Genomic DNA, 15,800 nt, shown 5'->3' on the forward strand with positions numbered 1-15,800 from the left:
TTTTCTTGAGGTCGGAACGGATCCTTATTCACATCAAGTGATCGAACAATCATCGGAGTACGTAACGGATGTGCTTCATTCATGGAAAACCGTTTCAATACATTTTTTGTATAGGCAGATTGATGAACAAAAATTCAATTTGCCAAATGTTCAATTTGCAAACCGAGACATAATTTTGTCTTTGCGAGATCTTTCATCTCGAATTTCTTCTTTAAATAAGCAATTGCCTTTTGGAGTTTTGTAGGAGTTCTAATAAGGTTTATGTCATCAACATATACGGCAAGTACAACAAATTCCGATATTTTTTCTTTATAAAACACATGGACAAATGACATCATTTATATAACATTTCTTAAATAAATACTTATTAAGGTGGTTATACCACATTCGTCCTGAATGCTTTAGATCATACAAAGATCTTGCAATTTGATTGAAAATATTTTCTAGGACTTTGAATTATGTGTGTCACGCATTTTAAATCCTTCGGGAATTTTTATGTATATCTCATTATCAAGTGAACCATAAAGGTAGGTTATAACCACATCCATTAAATGCATGTCAAACTTTTCATGGACAACAAACTAATAAGATAACGAAATATTATTGCATCCATAACAAGAGAATATGTCTCTTCATAATCGACATCGGGTCTTTGTAAAAATCCTTATGCAACAAGACATGCCTTATATCTTTGTACCTCATTTTTCTTATTCCTCTTACGTACAAAGACCCATTTATAGCCAACATGCTTAACACCATTAGGTGTTTGGACTACAGGCCTAAAAATTTCGTGTTTTGCAAGTGAATCCAATCTTGGATTGGATTGTTTCTTGCCATTTTGGCCAATCACATCTTTGTCGACATTTTCCAACAGATTGAGGTTCAAGATCCTCACTATCTTGCATAATTCTAGATGCAATATTATATGCAAAGGCATAATCCACCACTATATCCAATCGATTCAAGTTCATCTCAATATCGATTGGATCTATTGATAGCTCCTTATTTTCTTGGGTCTCAAGCTCAGTAATTTTCTCATGAATCTCAAAATTGGTTAAATCATGAATTTCTTTATGAGACTCTTTCATAGTGTCATCTTGATCATTTGTTTTATAGGATTTCGATCCTTAGAACCCAATGATCTGCTACACTTTATGCGTGCTTTTGACTCATTAACTATAGCACTATTGTCCAATAGGGACATCAATATGGATTGGAATATTCTTTTGAGGGATATGTGATTTTGTTATCCTTTTCAGATCCGTAAATACGTCTGGCACTTAATTTGCTATTTTCTATAAAAATGGATAATCTTTTTCATCTCTTTTTCACAAACAGAGGCATGTGGATCAAGATAAGACAATTATGGATTTTTTTCACAAAAAAATTCGTTTGGTCTCACCATTTTATCCCCCTAATTTTGGGGAAAAAGTCTCATCGAATTGACAATCTGCAAATCGAGAAGTGAACAAATCTGCTATTAATGTTCCGAGGTAGCGAATAATGGAGGGTGATTAAAACCCAACATATATATCTAACCTTCTTTGGGGACCCATCTTAGTGCGATGTGGCTGTGCTACAGGCACATATACTGCGCATCCAAAAATTCTTAAATGGGATATATTATGTTCATGACCCAAAACTAACTGCAATGGGGAATATTTATGATAATTTATCGGTCTGAAACGAACTAGCATTGATGCATGCAAAATGGCATGACCCCAAACAGAAGTGGGCAATCTCGTTTTCATGAGTAACGGTGTTGCTATCAATTACAGACGTTTAATCAAAGATTATGCAAGGCCATTTTAAGTGTGAACATGAGCTACAATATGTTCTACTTTTATCCCAATTGATAAGTGATAATCATTAAATGCTTGGGATGAAAACTCAACAGCATTATCAAGTCGAAAAGACTTAATTGGATTATCAGAAAATTGTGCCCGTAGTCGAATTATTTGTGCCATTAATTTTGCAAACGCTAGGTTGCGAGATGACTATAGGCACACACGAGACCATCTAGAAGATGCATCTATTTACACCATAAAATATCTAAACGACCTACTAAGTGGGTGAATTCCATAAATATCCTATTGTATACGTTTCATATAGGCAAAACGGCCTCCTTGCTACTTAAACTTGCACCGGATTGCCAACTCGGTAAACGAACTTATAATTTTTCCAATTTAGCACCTCTACTTCACAGAATAAGGAGTAATAAACACATAGGTCTGAGCGTGTCCCTCAATTTCTATGACACAATTGACATATCATATGATTAACCTTTCATAATTTGACATGTGTAATTTTTAGGTCCCACCTTTTTAATTCTAATTTGTCAAAGTTTTAATTTCTTTTTTTCTTTTTTTTCTCCTCCACCACAATTGAGACCCGTAAGAAACTCATAAACTAGCAATAAACTTGTAATGTCTCTAGTCGGCGATGAATAGTTCGCTCTCTGTGTTGCCTACTTATTTTGTTAATCATATCTGCCCAAACATCTTATTCTATTTGATTACAATCACCTCAATCACTATCTCCGTCAAAACTTCCTTCCCACCCAGCCCATTGTCACAGATGAAACATATCAGAAATGATATTTCACCCCTACCGCTATTTATTTTTCTAAAATAAGAAAAAGAGATGAGCATTGACCAGATCGGAAAGCTTCTAATAGTGACCTTAACCATAAACCACAATCACCCCCTTCGTTGACAAAACCATACTACAAAAATAAATACTCCAAACACTTAAATGTGAAGAAAAGAGCCTTTTTTCGCCAGAACTTCGTCACAAAATCATCCATCACCATCAGAGTAATGACCAGATCGAAGAAATCGATGCGATTTTCTTCTACCGAAAATCAAGTTGTGAGTTACCTTATTCTCTCTAAAACTATACTCGATTGAAAAAAGAAGCTCTTATTACTTTCAACTAAAGGTTAATAACGAAAAGAATGAAGAGGCATGGGGGGGAAAAGTTGGGGTGAGGGATGGGATAAGAAACGTAAAGAATGGCGTAAAGGGGTGGGAATGAAGGAGGTGGGAGGAAGTGTTGGGATCTGAATTTTTCTTTTTTATTATTTTCTATCTTTTGTTATTATTTATATATTTTTGTTTATTTTAAGACTTTTCTATTAAAATTACTGCATTCACGCGCCATTTAGGTGTGATTTGCACGTAGTTTGGCCATATCAACAATATTTCTTCTATGTATGCATAGTCAACGGTCAGAGGCATTTATTACTCCTTATTCTGTAAAGTAGAGGTGCTAAATTGAAAAACTTATAAGTTCGTTTACCGGATTGGCAACCCGGTACAAGTTTAAGTGGTCGGAAGGCCGTTTTGTCTTCCAAAAATGTAGGGGACTCAATTACAACCTTTGTTGGTGATGGTCTAATAATTAATTTTCCCTGATAATAAGAAATGCAAGTAAATTCATTAATTAAAAGAATCTTTAAATTCTTTAATGGATGCCCATTTGAGTTTTTTATAATTCGTCTCATCATAATTGATCGAGAATGTCCCAATCGATCATGCCAAAGTACAAAAGTATTGGAATCGGTAACCTTTCGGTTTACGATAGAATGTGCCTCAATTGCACTAATTCTTGTCCAACACAGGACGCACGACAAAGATGAGAACTTCTCAATAACCCTTTTCTGGCTAGAGACATTCTTGGTAACGATGATATATTTAAGATTATTCTCATCTATTGTCTCAATATGATATCCATTTCGGCGGATATCTTTAAAACTCAACAAGTTCCTCCTAGGAGGAGAATATTGCATTATCTATGATAAGTATTGTTCTCCTAGGCAGAGTTATAGTAGTTCTTCCACAACCTTCAATTAAATTACTGCTACCAGAAATTCTAGTAACATTTGCCTTACACATTTAAATGAGAGAAATATTTCTTCTCTTTGAATATTGTATGTGTCGTACATGAATCAATTAAACAAATATTTTTACAATTGAACTTTGATCCAAGTTTACTTTGAGAGATATCCATAATTGCTTCCCATGGTTTGACATACAAAAATAAATGTTCGAATAAACATTAGTATTTCTATATAAAAAGGAAAAGAAACAAAGTTAAATCAATTGTTCAATAATGACCTTTTAATGTAATTTCGAGCAAACTCTGATTATGTACAAATAATTACGTAGCTAAAAATAATGCAATTATAAGTACACTACACATATGGCTAATACAACTACAGTAAATTTATTTACATGTATAAGTTATTTACTTTTATATTTACCACAAATTGTATTTCACATGCATGGCCTATTAGTTCAACATAACAAAATAAAACTGAACAATGTATAAATCGTTAAAATCAAATACTTTCGATGCACATTATGAGTCATTAATTATACAAAGTTTTATATCCCATAATGGTTTTTTCCTGAATTCATAACAGCAACTCAAAAACGTTCCTTTTGTTTGAAAAAGTAATTAATGAAAAGGAAACTACCAGCTATGTCCATTTATAAGTAGCTCATTACAAAAATTGGCCAATTCATAAAATATTAATAATATTAGCCAAATATAACTAATATTAGCCAATTAGCTATTTATAGCAAAAATTATGTCAAATATTTTGCTTTCTTTTGAGTGGGTGTTATTAAAATAGATTGGGTACATCTTAAGGAGCTTGAATCTCAGTTTTGGGATGATTTGGTGAAGTTTTGAGATAGTTTGAATTGAAAATTCGAAGTAAAAACTGAACATGAAAAAAATGATATGTGTATCACATATGTATCATATTTGTATCAATTGTGTATCACATGTATATCCATGTATACATGTGTGTGAGATACATGCGTGATACATGTTTGATACATGTGTCACAGAAGAATTTTTTGAACTCGATTTAATTACGAATTTTGATTAAAAAAACCCAGTCCAAATCACCCCCAATCTTCCTCAAATTTTATATATTGACTTATTTATATGTTTTCAATGAATTTCAACTATACCCATTGAAAAAGTTCCTTTTTTGCTTAGATTTTTGAAATATTGTATATTTTATTTTTGTATTTCATCACCTTATTTGCTACCTCATCCATGAAATTTTCTTTCCTTCTTGCAGCTAATGTTGCTAATCACGCTTAAAAATATGGAAGGTGATTTTTGCATGTGGTTCTTTGAGAGAAAGAACCTTATTTATTTGGTTTTTCAATTTTTATATGTGCTTGACTAGTTTTGGTAAGTTTATGACTAATAGCTAGAGGTTGGTAAGTTGAGACTTATTTGGGACATTTGTGTAAGTTTTCCTTAATGAAATCACTTTATTGTAAAAATAGCACGGGCTAGCCAGTTTTCGGACTGGTCATTCAAAAATAGCCAACATTTGCAAAGTCATTGAAAAATAGCCGCTATTTTGCTGCAACACAAAAATTCCAGCATAATATACTGGAGATCGGTGCACCTGTGTATGGACTTCCAGTATATTATGCTGGACCGGTATATTATACTGAAAATCCAGTATATTATGCCGGAAGTCCAGTATACTTATGCTGGAACTCCAGTATATTATGTTGGAGTTCCAGTATACTTATGCTGGAACTCTACTATAATATGCTGGAGTTCCAGTATACTTATGCTGGAACTCCAGTATAATCCAGTATACTTATGCTGGAATTCCAGTATATTATTGTTTACCCTTAAAATCGGATAACAATTAAATTTGTGAGTGATTTTAAGGATATGTGATTTCACTTGGCACAAACTGAGAAATATAAGAATTGAAGTTAGAAATTAACTGTAAAATAAAGCAAACCAATGTAACGCGCAACTTTGGCCCTCGAGCTAGGTCGCCCTCGAACCAACTGAGTATATTATTGAAAAACAAGAACCGAATAACTGAATAAGAGAGCTTAAGAGAGAAAACGTAATATATTGCTTTGTTATGCGTGAATATCCTTACAAAATGATTGGAACCCCCTTTATATAGTAGATGAGTTCTACATATGGTACAATTATAAATACAAAAGGAATTTTTCTGATTGGCTAATCAACCAGTCTTGACTTGATATATGCCGAGATCTCCGCCACAATCCTCGCCCGATCACGGATTCCTCGATTTTCTGTTATTCGACTTAGCAGGCTTCCTTCGATCTCGCTAGTTCCCTATCCTTCTCGGTCTCGACCTTAGCTGATCTCGATCTCGATCGATCCTTGAATCACAAGCTAGGCAATATTTATTCATTTAACGATCTAATATAACTTGGGATTGAACCTCAGTCTACCACCCCGGTCTCGATTAACCATATAAAATCGGGTAAGCACGATTTTGACCGTATACAGAAAGTCCCCTCATTTTTTGGATAGTAATGACAAGAAACAATTTGAGCCTTCGATCATGACGTAATCGCGTGACATAAGCAGTAGAAGTGACAAAACATCTCGTCGGTACAGTTTTCCAGGTATTTAATGCGCGTCAGTCGACGGTCGGCCACTACCAATTTTGAACCGTCGTTGTGAAAATGATAAATAGCCTCCTTCTTCATTATTTCAAACTTTACTTTCAAATCTTCTTCATTCCAATCTCCATAGTTCTTTGCCTTCTTTAAAGCTTCCTTCAAATTTTTGAGTTTCTTTGTTTGTTCTTCTTAAAACACCAAATACTTCAGTCTCCATTCTTCTTTGCCTACAAAAACTAAATGGCCAAAACTTCTAAAACTGTTCTGCAAAAAGAGACTGCTTCCTCATCTCGGCCGGCCGGCGAGAAACTAGTGGTGGAGCTACGCCTTGAAGAACTTATTCTTGGGGTGTGTGTCATAGATTCCGACTTTAGGGTCGAGAAAACCTCATTGGTTCCTGGTCGATACGAGCCGATATCGATATATATATATATGCTCGATACCCAAAAGCCTCCTCGACCAGGTGAAGAAAGATTACAACTGGGGAAACAAAGAGGTTGTGATACCGGCACCAGAAGAAGCGATCACCACCCACGTGGAAGGGTTCCTGAGTGTTTACACTTATCCTTTCACGCTGGGTCCCCTCGATCAGATTATCGTAGACTTCTGCAAGAAATACCAGGTGACCCTCGGCCAAATTTACCCCTCTTTCTGGACGATCGTGATACTGCTCCGTTTCTTTGTGAGCAAAATCTACGGGCTTTCCTTCACCCTTGACCACCTCATAAGATTATATAGCCCTCGATCGAGGTGGGCTGATAAAACTTCAATGCCGGGCCATCAAGGCGCTCATCTCGGGTATAAATGAAGACAAAGATTGGGGCTGGATGGGCCGGTTCATTTGGGTGAAGACCACAGACCTAATCCCGGTTGAGAGTATGCCATTTCCTGAGAAGTGGAATATGAAGCGTAAGTATGATTCCGTCTTTAATTTCTGTTCGTTATTTTTACTTCTTCATCATTTCTTATCAGTGTTTTTCTCGATGCACCCGTTGCTTAGATGCCGGGTGCGGTTCCCCACCTCGAGAACTGGGTTAGGAACCTGGTTTCGATGTCAACATACGTCGAGCGCACATGGAGCGATTTGTCAAAAGGTCGGTGGGAGGCTCGTACTCATGGTAAGCCTTCTTCCTGATTTACCGATTTGCCTATTATTCAAGCATCTTTTCAAACATGAGTTTACTTACTTTCTCCTTTTGTAGGTCTCGGAAAGGATACGATTATGAGACCCCTGCCCGGTGATGAAGAACTTTCACCATCTATTTTGAATCCGGTGAAGGAGAATAAGAGGAAAAGGGCCTCGAACTCCGAGGGTCAAAAACCTAAGAAGAGAACAGCCTGTAAACCAAAGGGGAACACAATGCCATTGACTATGGAGTCAGTCCAAAGACTAAGGGAAAAAGAAGAAGAAGAGAAAGAAGATGATTCCGGGTTGGTGGCCCATGCGTGAGCTAGCACCGAGATTCGGAGATCTTCAAAATCGGTGGGAGTTGATACTGCTCTGTCTAGTATTGATGAGGTCGAGGAGGAGACTTTGGCCAAAGTCTCGGAGCTGAGAGAAATCGAAGATGCTTTATCTCGGGGCGAAGAGACCGTTGAAGAGGCAGTGGATGCCGGTGCAGAAATCGGGCTTGAGGCTCCCCAAAACGGAGGGGCCGCCCCAAAAGACCCACTTGGGGCAATAGAGATCGGGGATTCCCCCTCGTTTCTTTCATTTTTCGAGTTGATGATACGCGACGCTCAGGCCGTGGAGACTTGTCACGGGGAGGGAGCCCATGGAGAGGAAGATCCTTTCCATAGTTATTTTGTTGGGGTAGAAGATGTCACCGGTCTGAATGACTTGGAGGCTCCGAAGAAGAGCTTGGGCGAGGCTTCCTCGAGTTTTAAACTGACCAATCAGTTTCTGGCCTCTAGTGCCGATCCCGGGCGTAAGAAAACAATTGTTATCACGGTCCCGAAGGATGCCTGGGTTCTTGCTGCCCCCGTAGGGGTGGCTAGCTACCTCCGATGTTTGATCACGGAAGAAGACCACGCCCAGATGGACGAGGTGGGACCGCCTTGTCTTTTCAACAAAGCCCAACAGGCCCTGAACCGGGTAAGTTCATATTTGCTTTGTCAATTTTCATACTTTTATTTTTCTCCCCTTGTATAATTCCTTCTTTTTATTTTTGTAGGCTTATGTGCTTCATCACGAGGCTTTCTTCCTATCCCGAGGGGAGCTAAGCCGGTACGAAGCCAAAAACCGAGGGCTTACTGAGGAGAGAGATGCCTTCAAGCTTCTCAGTGAGTAGAGAGAAGGGGAAGCAAAAGGACTTTGGGTTGAGCTAGAAGCATCTCAGAAAGAACAAGCTGATCTAGCCGAGCAGGTAAAAAGAATCTTTGAAGTTGATGACACTGACTCGGGCGTAGTGGCTAATAGTTCGGTCCCACAGGTCCAGCAAAAGCTTGATGCGATCGGGTAGCTTCGTGAGGAAGTGGACGCAATGAAAGCAGAGGCCGAGGCATGGAAGAAGAACATGGACCGCCTTGCCTCAGAAAAGAAAGCTGCTTGAGCTCAACTGGCCTCGATTGAGACCCCACTCCGAAGCTTGAAAGAGAAAGCCTTGGTGCAAGCCAAGAAAATTGAGGAGTTCCAGTCTCGGTTGGGTTCAGTAACTTCCGATCGAGAGAGGCTGGCCACAGAACTTGCAGCGGCCAAATCGGAGGTCAAAACGGCCACGGCTAATGCTGATGCAATGGTGGTCGTCTACCGGTCCGATGCTGAAGCTGCTCAGGTTCGAGCAAGGGAGGTTGCCGAAGCTGCTCAGGCTCGAGCAAACTGGGTTGTCGAGCATGCTAAATGCCAGTCTCGAAGGGAGACTCTCGAGGAGATCCATGCTCGTGGCTTCGATCTTACAGCCGAGATCGAGAATGCTAAGGAGCTCGAAGCTGAAGCCAGAGTGTTGGCCTTTCCTAATGATGATGATTCTGGGAGTATGAGCGGATATAAAAGCGAAGAAGGCCTCGAGAGCAAAGATGTTGTTCCTGGAGAAGACTAAGTCCTTTAGTATTTTTTGTGTTTCTTTTAAGACCGTTTCGGTCTTTTGTAGAGAAATTCGATCGGGCCATGTTGCCTTTGTAAATGATTTTTGATGTGTATATATATAAAAACTTTCTTCCTTTCTACCTTATAAAATTATGAAGTTGTATTCCAAGGTCCGAGGTTTAGACAATTTGATTGAAACCAAACTAGTATAGCCCTTAGACTTTACAATCGAGTGAGTGCTTGCTCGAACTCGAAGTAAGGTAACCCTTAGGTTTTTTATTTGAGCGAGGATCATCTCTCGAACTCAAAGCAAAAACAGTCCTTAGGCTTTTGTATTAGGCCGATATAGCCTTTGTAAAAATATTGTTTATGGCTTTCTCCCCTTTTCGGCTTGAAAAAGTTTTTTATCATTTGCATTTGTAAAACTTGTAATGCCTTAGCATGCAATAAGGAACTGTTCGGGAGTTCGAACAGTTTTGTACTCATTAGAGTTTTCGAGGCTTGATATTATCGAAGCCTTTTATGATTTTGCCGGGGGTAGCCCTTTTAACCGGGTTTATGAGGGAATTCAAAGGCATATTTTGTTACGGAATTCAGACGTCTCCGAATCATGTTAATTCGGCCATAGCCTTTTTAGTTCGGGATTTGCCCCTTGGGCTTATTTTCCCATTTTACTTCGAGCTTGCCCGAAGTGTCAGTCCCTGAGTGGGGTGGCCGTGTCCTATAAAAATCGAGGGTTGCCTAAAAGGTCTTATGATCTCGGAGTTTTAATGATTCAATCTCGTTTATTTTTCGGACGGAAGTCCCCGAGAGTAGGGGTAATTATCTGAACTCTGGTTATAGTCGGCCCTTAAGCCTGTTTACATAATAGATCGAGAGTATAAAATTGTTAAGTAGAAAAATTTTTCTAAGGCATGAGATATCGGCAAATAAAAATAATTTTCTCTATAAATGATTATACATGCGTACATGTTCTGTGCCAGTGCTTGAGCAAACTACGCGGGCATGGTTCATTTGACCGTTTGGCCCTTGCAAATTTTTCCTATCGAGACCCTGCTGCCATGAAGTAATTTCTTCGCATCAAAGTTGACATTCGACGGCAATTCCCCCCAGTATTCAAGATTGATTGTAAAGAAACCTCGGATACTGTTAAATTGTTCTAATTTAGCACGATCAATGGTTGCCTCATTAAAAACCTCACCGGAAAACCCATTTGGGACAAAATCGGTCTAAGGGAAAAAGAGTACAACGCGTACTTTCAGACCTAAAGGCTTCGTGTCGAAGAATCCATCGTTGTTTCTGGTCGAACACCTGCAAGGGTTTGTTTAAAATATAAATGAAAATGAAAGGGGTCGTACCTTAGCAGTAGTATTGTTTTAGGTGCGATACGTTCCAATTGCTTGGCAGTTGTTCGTCATTCATCGTGCCGAGCTTGTAGGATCCTTTTTCGATGATTTCGAGAACCTGGTACGGTCCTTTCCAGTTTGGACCCAGTTTTCCTTCATTCAGATTTCGGGTGTTGAGGGTGGCTTTTCTTAGCCCCAAGTCCCCGATGTTAAAATGTCAACGATTGGCTCTTCGATTGTAGTACCTTTCGATCCGCTATTTTTGAGCAGCCAATCGGACGAGAGCGGCTTCGCGTCTTTCGTCCAATAATTCTAGGCTCATGTTCATGGTCTCGTTATTTGACTCATCTGTTGCATATCGAAACCTGATGCTAGGTTCTCCGACCTCGACCGGGATCAGAGCTTCGATGCCATAAACTAACGAGAACGGTGTTGCTCCGGTGCTGGATTTCGATATTGTGCGGTGTGCCCATAGAACCTCGGGTAGTATTTCTCTCCATTTTCCTTTGGCGTCTGTCTATCTCTTCTTAAGATTTTGGATGATGGTTTTGTTGGTTGATTCGGCTTGTCCGTTCCTGCTGGGATGATAAAATGTTGATATGATCCTTTTGATCTTGTGATCCTCGAGAAATTTTGTTACTTTGCTACCGATGAATTGTTTTCCATTATCACATATAATTTCGGAGGGCATCCCGAATCGACATATTATGTGGTCCCAAATGAAGTCTATAACTTCCTTTTCTCTTACTTTCTTGAAAGCCTGTGCTTCAACCCATTTAGAAAATAATCAGTCATAGACAAAATAAATTGAATTTTACCTGGGGCGGACGGGAGAGAGCCAACGATGTCCATTCCCATTTCATGAAGGTCCATGAGGACATGACCGAGTAGATTAGTTCCCCGGGTTGATGAATCATGGGCGCATGCCTTTGGCATTTGTTGCATTTTCGAACGAACTCCCTTGCATCCTTACTCATATCGGTCCAACAGTACCCTGCTCTGATTACTTTGTGGACCAGCGATTCGGCACCAGAATGATTTCCACAAGTGCCCTCGTGAACTTCCCGTAGGATGTAGTCGGTATCTCCCAGTCCCAAATATATTGCCAACGGTCCATCGAATGCCTTTCTAAATAGCGTTCCGTCTTCGGACAAAGTGAACCGTGTTGCCTTTGTGCGCAGAGCTCTCGACTCCTTTGGATCTGATGGAAGCTTCCTGTTCTTTAAGTACTCTATGTACTTGTTTCTCCAATCCCAGGTTAAACTTGTGGAGTTTATCTCGGCGTGACCTTCTTCGATTACCGATCTCATCAGTTGTACGATAGTCTCCGAGTTGAGTTAGTCGTCTTCGACCGATAAACCTAAGTCTGCAAGAGTGTCGGCCTCGTTGTCTGTTCTCGAGGTACATGTTACAAGGTCCATTCTCTAAATTGATGTAGAGTCACGTGTAGTTTATCCAAGTACCTCTGTATTCGGTCTTCTCAGACTTCAAAAGTCTCGTTAACTTGGTTTACCACGAGGAGGGAATAACACTTAGCCTCTATGACCTCCACCCCCAAGCTTCTAGCTAGTTCGAGATCTGCAATCATGGCCTTATACTCGGCCTCATTGTTAGTCAATTTTATAGTTCTGATAGACTATCTAACTACATTACCTGTGGGTGATTTTAGTACGATGCCTAATCCGGACCCCTTCGCGTTCGAAGCACCGTCCGTAAAGAGGGTCCAGACTCCCGAAGACGTACCCGATTTTATCAGTAGTTCTTTTTCAACCTCGGGTACGGGGGCCGACGTAAAGTCAGCTACGAAGTCTGCTAAGATTTGAGACTTGATGGTGGTTCGGGGTCGATACTCAATATCGTAACCAATGATATCTACGACCCATTTCGCCAATCGACCCGAAAGCTCGGGTTTGTGTAAAATATTTCGAAGAGGATAAGTTGTTACAACACATATTGGATGACATTGAAAATATGGTTTCAGTTTTCTACAGGCGCTTATTAAAGCAAGCGCTAATTTTTCTAAGTATGGATATCTAGTTTCGGCCTCACCTAAGGTCCGACTAACATAATAGACAGGGAATTGCATACCTTGTTCTTCTCGGACTAGGACTCCACTTACCGCTATCTCCGAGACTGCCAAGTACAGGTAAAACTGTTCGTCCACTTTCGGGGTGTGAAGCAGCGGCAGGCTCGATAAATACCGCTTTAGTTCCTCCAAGACCTGCTAGCATTCCGGAGTCCATGCAAAATTGTTCTTCTTCTTAAGCAGCGAGAAGAATTGGTGGCTCCTATTTGAGGATCTCAAAATGAATCATCCTAGGGCGGCTATCCGCCCCGTCAGCCTCTGCACAACCTTTACATTATCCACTACCGTGATATCCTCGATAGCTTTGATTTTATCGGGGTTGATCTCAATTCCCCGATTGGACACCATGAAACTAAGAAACTTGCCCAAGCCAACCCCAAATGCACACTTTTCGGGGTTGAGCTTCGTATTGTACTTCCTCAGTATATCGAAAGTCTCCTGCAAATCCTTTAAATGGTCCTCTGCTCGCAGGGACTTAACTAACATGTCATCAATATAAACTTTCATTAGTTTTCCTATTTATTCTTCGAACATTCGGTTTACTAGGCGTTGATAAGTTGCACCAGCAATTTTTAGACCGAATGGCATTATATTATAACAGTAGGTGCCACATGTCTTTTCCTGATCCTCCGGGTTTATCTGTATCTGATTGTACCCGGAGTAGGCATCGAGAAAACTGAGAGTCTCGTGGCCGGCCGTGGCATCGATCATACGATCAATATTAGGCAAAGGAAAAGACTCCTTGGGGCATGCTTTATTCAGGTCTTTATAATCTACACACATTCTAAGTTTGTTTCCCTTCTTAGGGACTACCACTACGTTTGCTAACCATTCGGCATACTTTATTTCCCGAATGGATCCTATTTTGAGAAGTTTGGTTACCTCGTCCTTGATGAAGGCATGTTTGACCTCGGACTGGGGCCTTCTTTTTTGCTTCACCGAGCGGAATTTAGGGTCCAGGCTCAGTTTGTGAGTGGTAATTTCTGGTGGGATCCCTGTCATTTAAGGAAATGAATAAGTTTTTTCTTGAGCTCGGGGGTTAGCCCCGTGCCCAGGTATACCTTTCGTTCGGGCTGATGCTTGGACAGTGTGACTTGTTCCAGATCTTCGACCGTCGATTTGTGGTGTCGGAGTCATCAGGAATTATGAAGGATCGAGGGATCCAATAGTCGTCATCCTCGTCGATCCCTTGCTTCTGTAATTGGGCCAAGGCCGGTGTCTGTGGTTGCTATTTGGCCTCCTGCTTTCCCTTTGAATCTGATCCCTTCATTGATAATAGCGTCGATACCACTATCACTTCATCGACTGCAAATATCTCCTTGGCGGCGGGTTGTTCCCCGTACACTATTTTGACTCCCTCTGATGTCGGGAACTTCAGAACTTGGTGAAGGGTCGAGGGTACTGCCCTCATGTTATGGATCCAAGGCCTTCCAAGCAGGGCATTATACCTCATGTCACCTTCGATCACATGGAACATTTTTTCTTGGTTGGTCCCGTCCACGTTCGCTGAGAGTAATTTCACCTTTGGTAGTTTTGCTTGCCATGTTGAAGCCGCTAAGTACTCAGGCTGCGGGCATAATTTGATCTTGTAGGCCGAGTTGTTCTACGACCCTCGATCGAATAATGTTGGCCGAGCTACCTGGATCAATCAAAACACGTTTAACTTGAATTTTATTTATAAGGACAGATATTACCAGTGCGGCATTGTAGGGTTGTAAGGTCCCATCTACATCCTTGTTATTGAAAGACAAGGTCTCTTCCAGTACGTAGTCTCGAGTCCGCTTTTCCCTCGTGATCGACACCTTGGTGTGTTTGAATATGGACCCCTGAGGAATAGCGATTCCTCCAACAATCATGTGGATCACGTGCTGCGACTCTTCTTGCTCATTCTGTCTAATCTCTGTTCTTGAAGTGGTTTTTAGCCCGATCACTTAAGAATTCTCTAAGATGCCCTTCGTTAAACAAACAGGCTACCTCCTCCCTCAGCTGTATGTAATCTTCTGTTCTATGACCATGGGTGCCATGATATTTGCACATTTGATTAGGATTTCTCTGGGTCAGATCAATATGCAGAGGTAGGGGCCACCTGGTGTCTTTGATGCGCCAAATGGCCGATACAATAGTTGATGCATCAATGTTGAAGTTGTATTCCGATAGTCGTGGTGCTTCTTTGGGTTCGACATTTCTGTCAAAACTGCTCTTACTCATGAGCCTCGAGAGCTCTATCCTCGATCATTTCTTCTATCAATTCAAACGGGGTTACGTCCAGGCCCATTGTTTCTCCGATCTCCATCGTATGGCTGATATCGATCTCTGTTTGACCGTGGTTCCCGGTCAATATCCCTTTTAACTCTGTCGATGGTCCTGTTTGGATAAACGGACCCGGAAGGAGCCCCCAACTAGTCATCGTTGACCCTAATCTTTGACTGGTACCAATTATGCACATTGGCCCAAGTTACAACTGGATATTCGATCAAGTTCTGATTTAACTGTTGTGAGGCTACCGAACTTCGTACATTTAGGCCTTGAGTGAAAGGCTGAATGAGCCAATCGTCGGTGACCGGGGGCAGATCCATACGCTCCATTTGGAACTGGGATACGAATTCTCTGAGCATCTCGTTGTCTTTCTATTTTACTTTGAAGAGGTCCGACTTTCTAGTCTCGACCTTTATCGCTCCGGCATGTGCTTTGACGAAGGAATATGCAAGCATGGCAAAAGAATCAATGGAGTTAGATGGCAAATTATGGTACCATATGATCGCCCCCTTTGATAAAGTTTCTCCGAATTTCTTCAGCAGTACAGACTCGATCTCATCGTTCTCTAGATCGTTCCCCTTTATTGCGCATGTGTAAGAAGTGACATGCTCGCTGGGGTCGGTAGTTCCATTATACTTGGGAATTTATGGCATGCG

Source organism: Nicotiana tomentosiformis, chromosome 3, assembly GCF_000390325.3.
Source record: "Nicotiana tomentosiformis chromosome 3, ASM39032v3, whole genome shotgun sequence".
Taxonomy (NCBI): domain Eukaryota; kingdom Viridiplantae; phylum Streptophyta; class Magnoliopsida; order Solanales; family Solanaceae; genus Nicotiana; species Nicotiana tomentosiformis.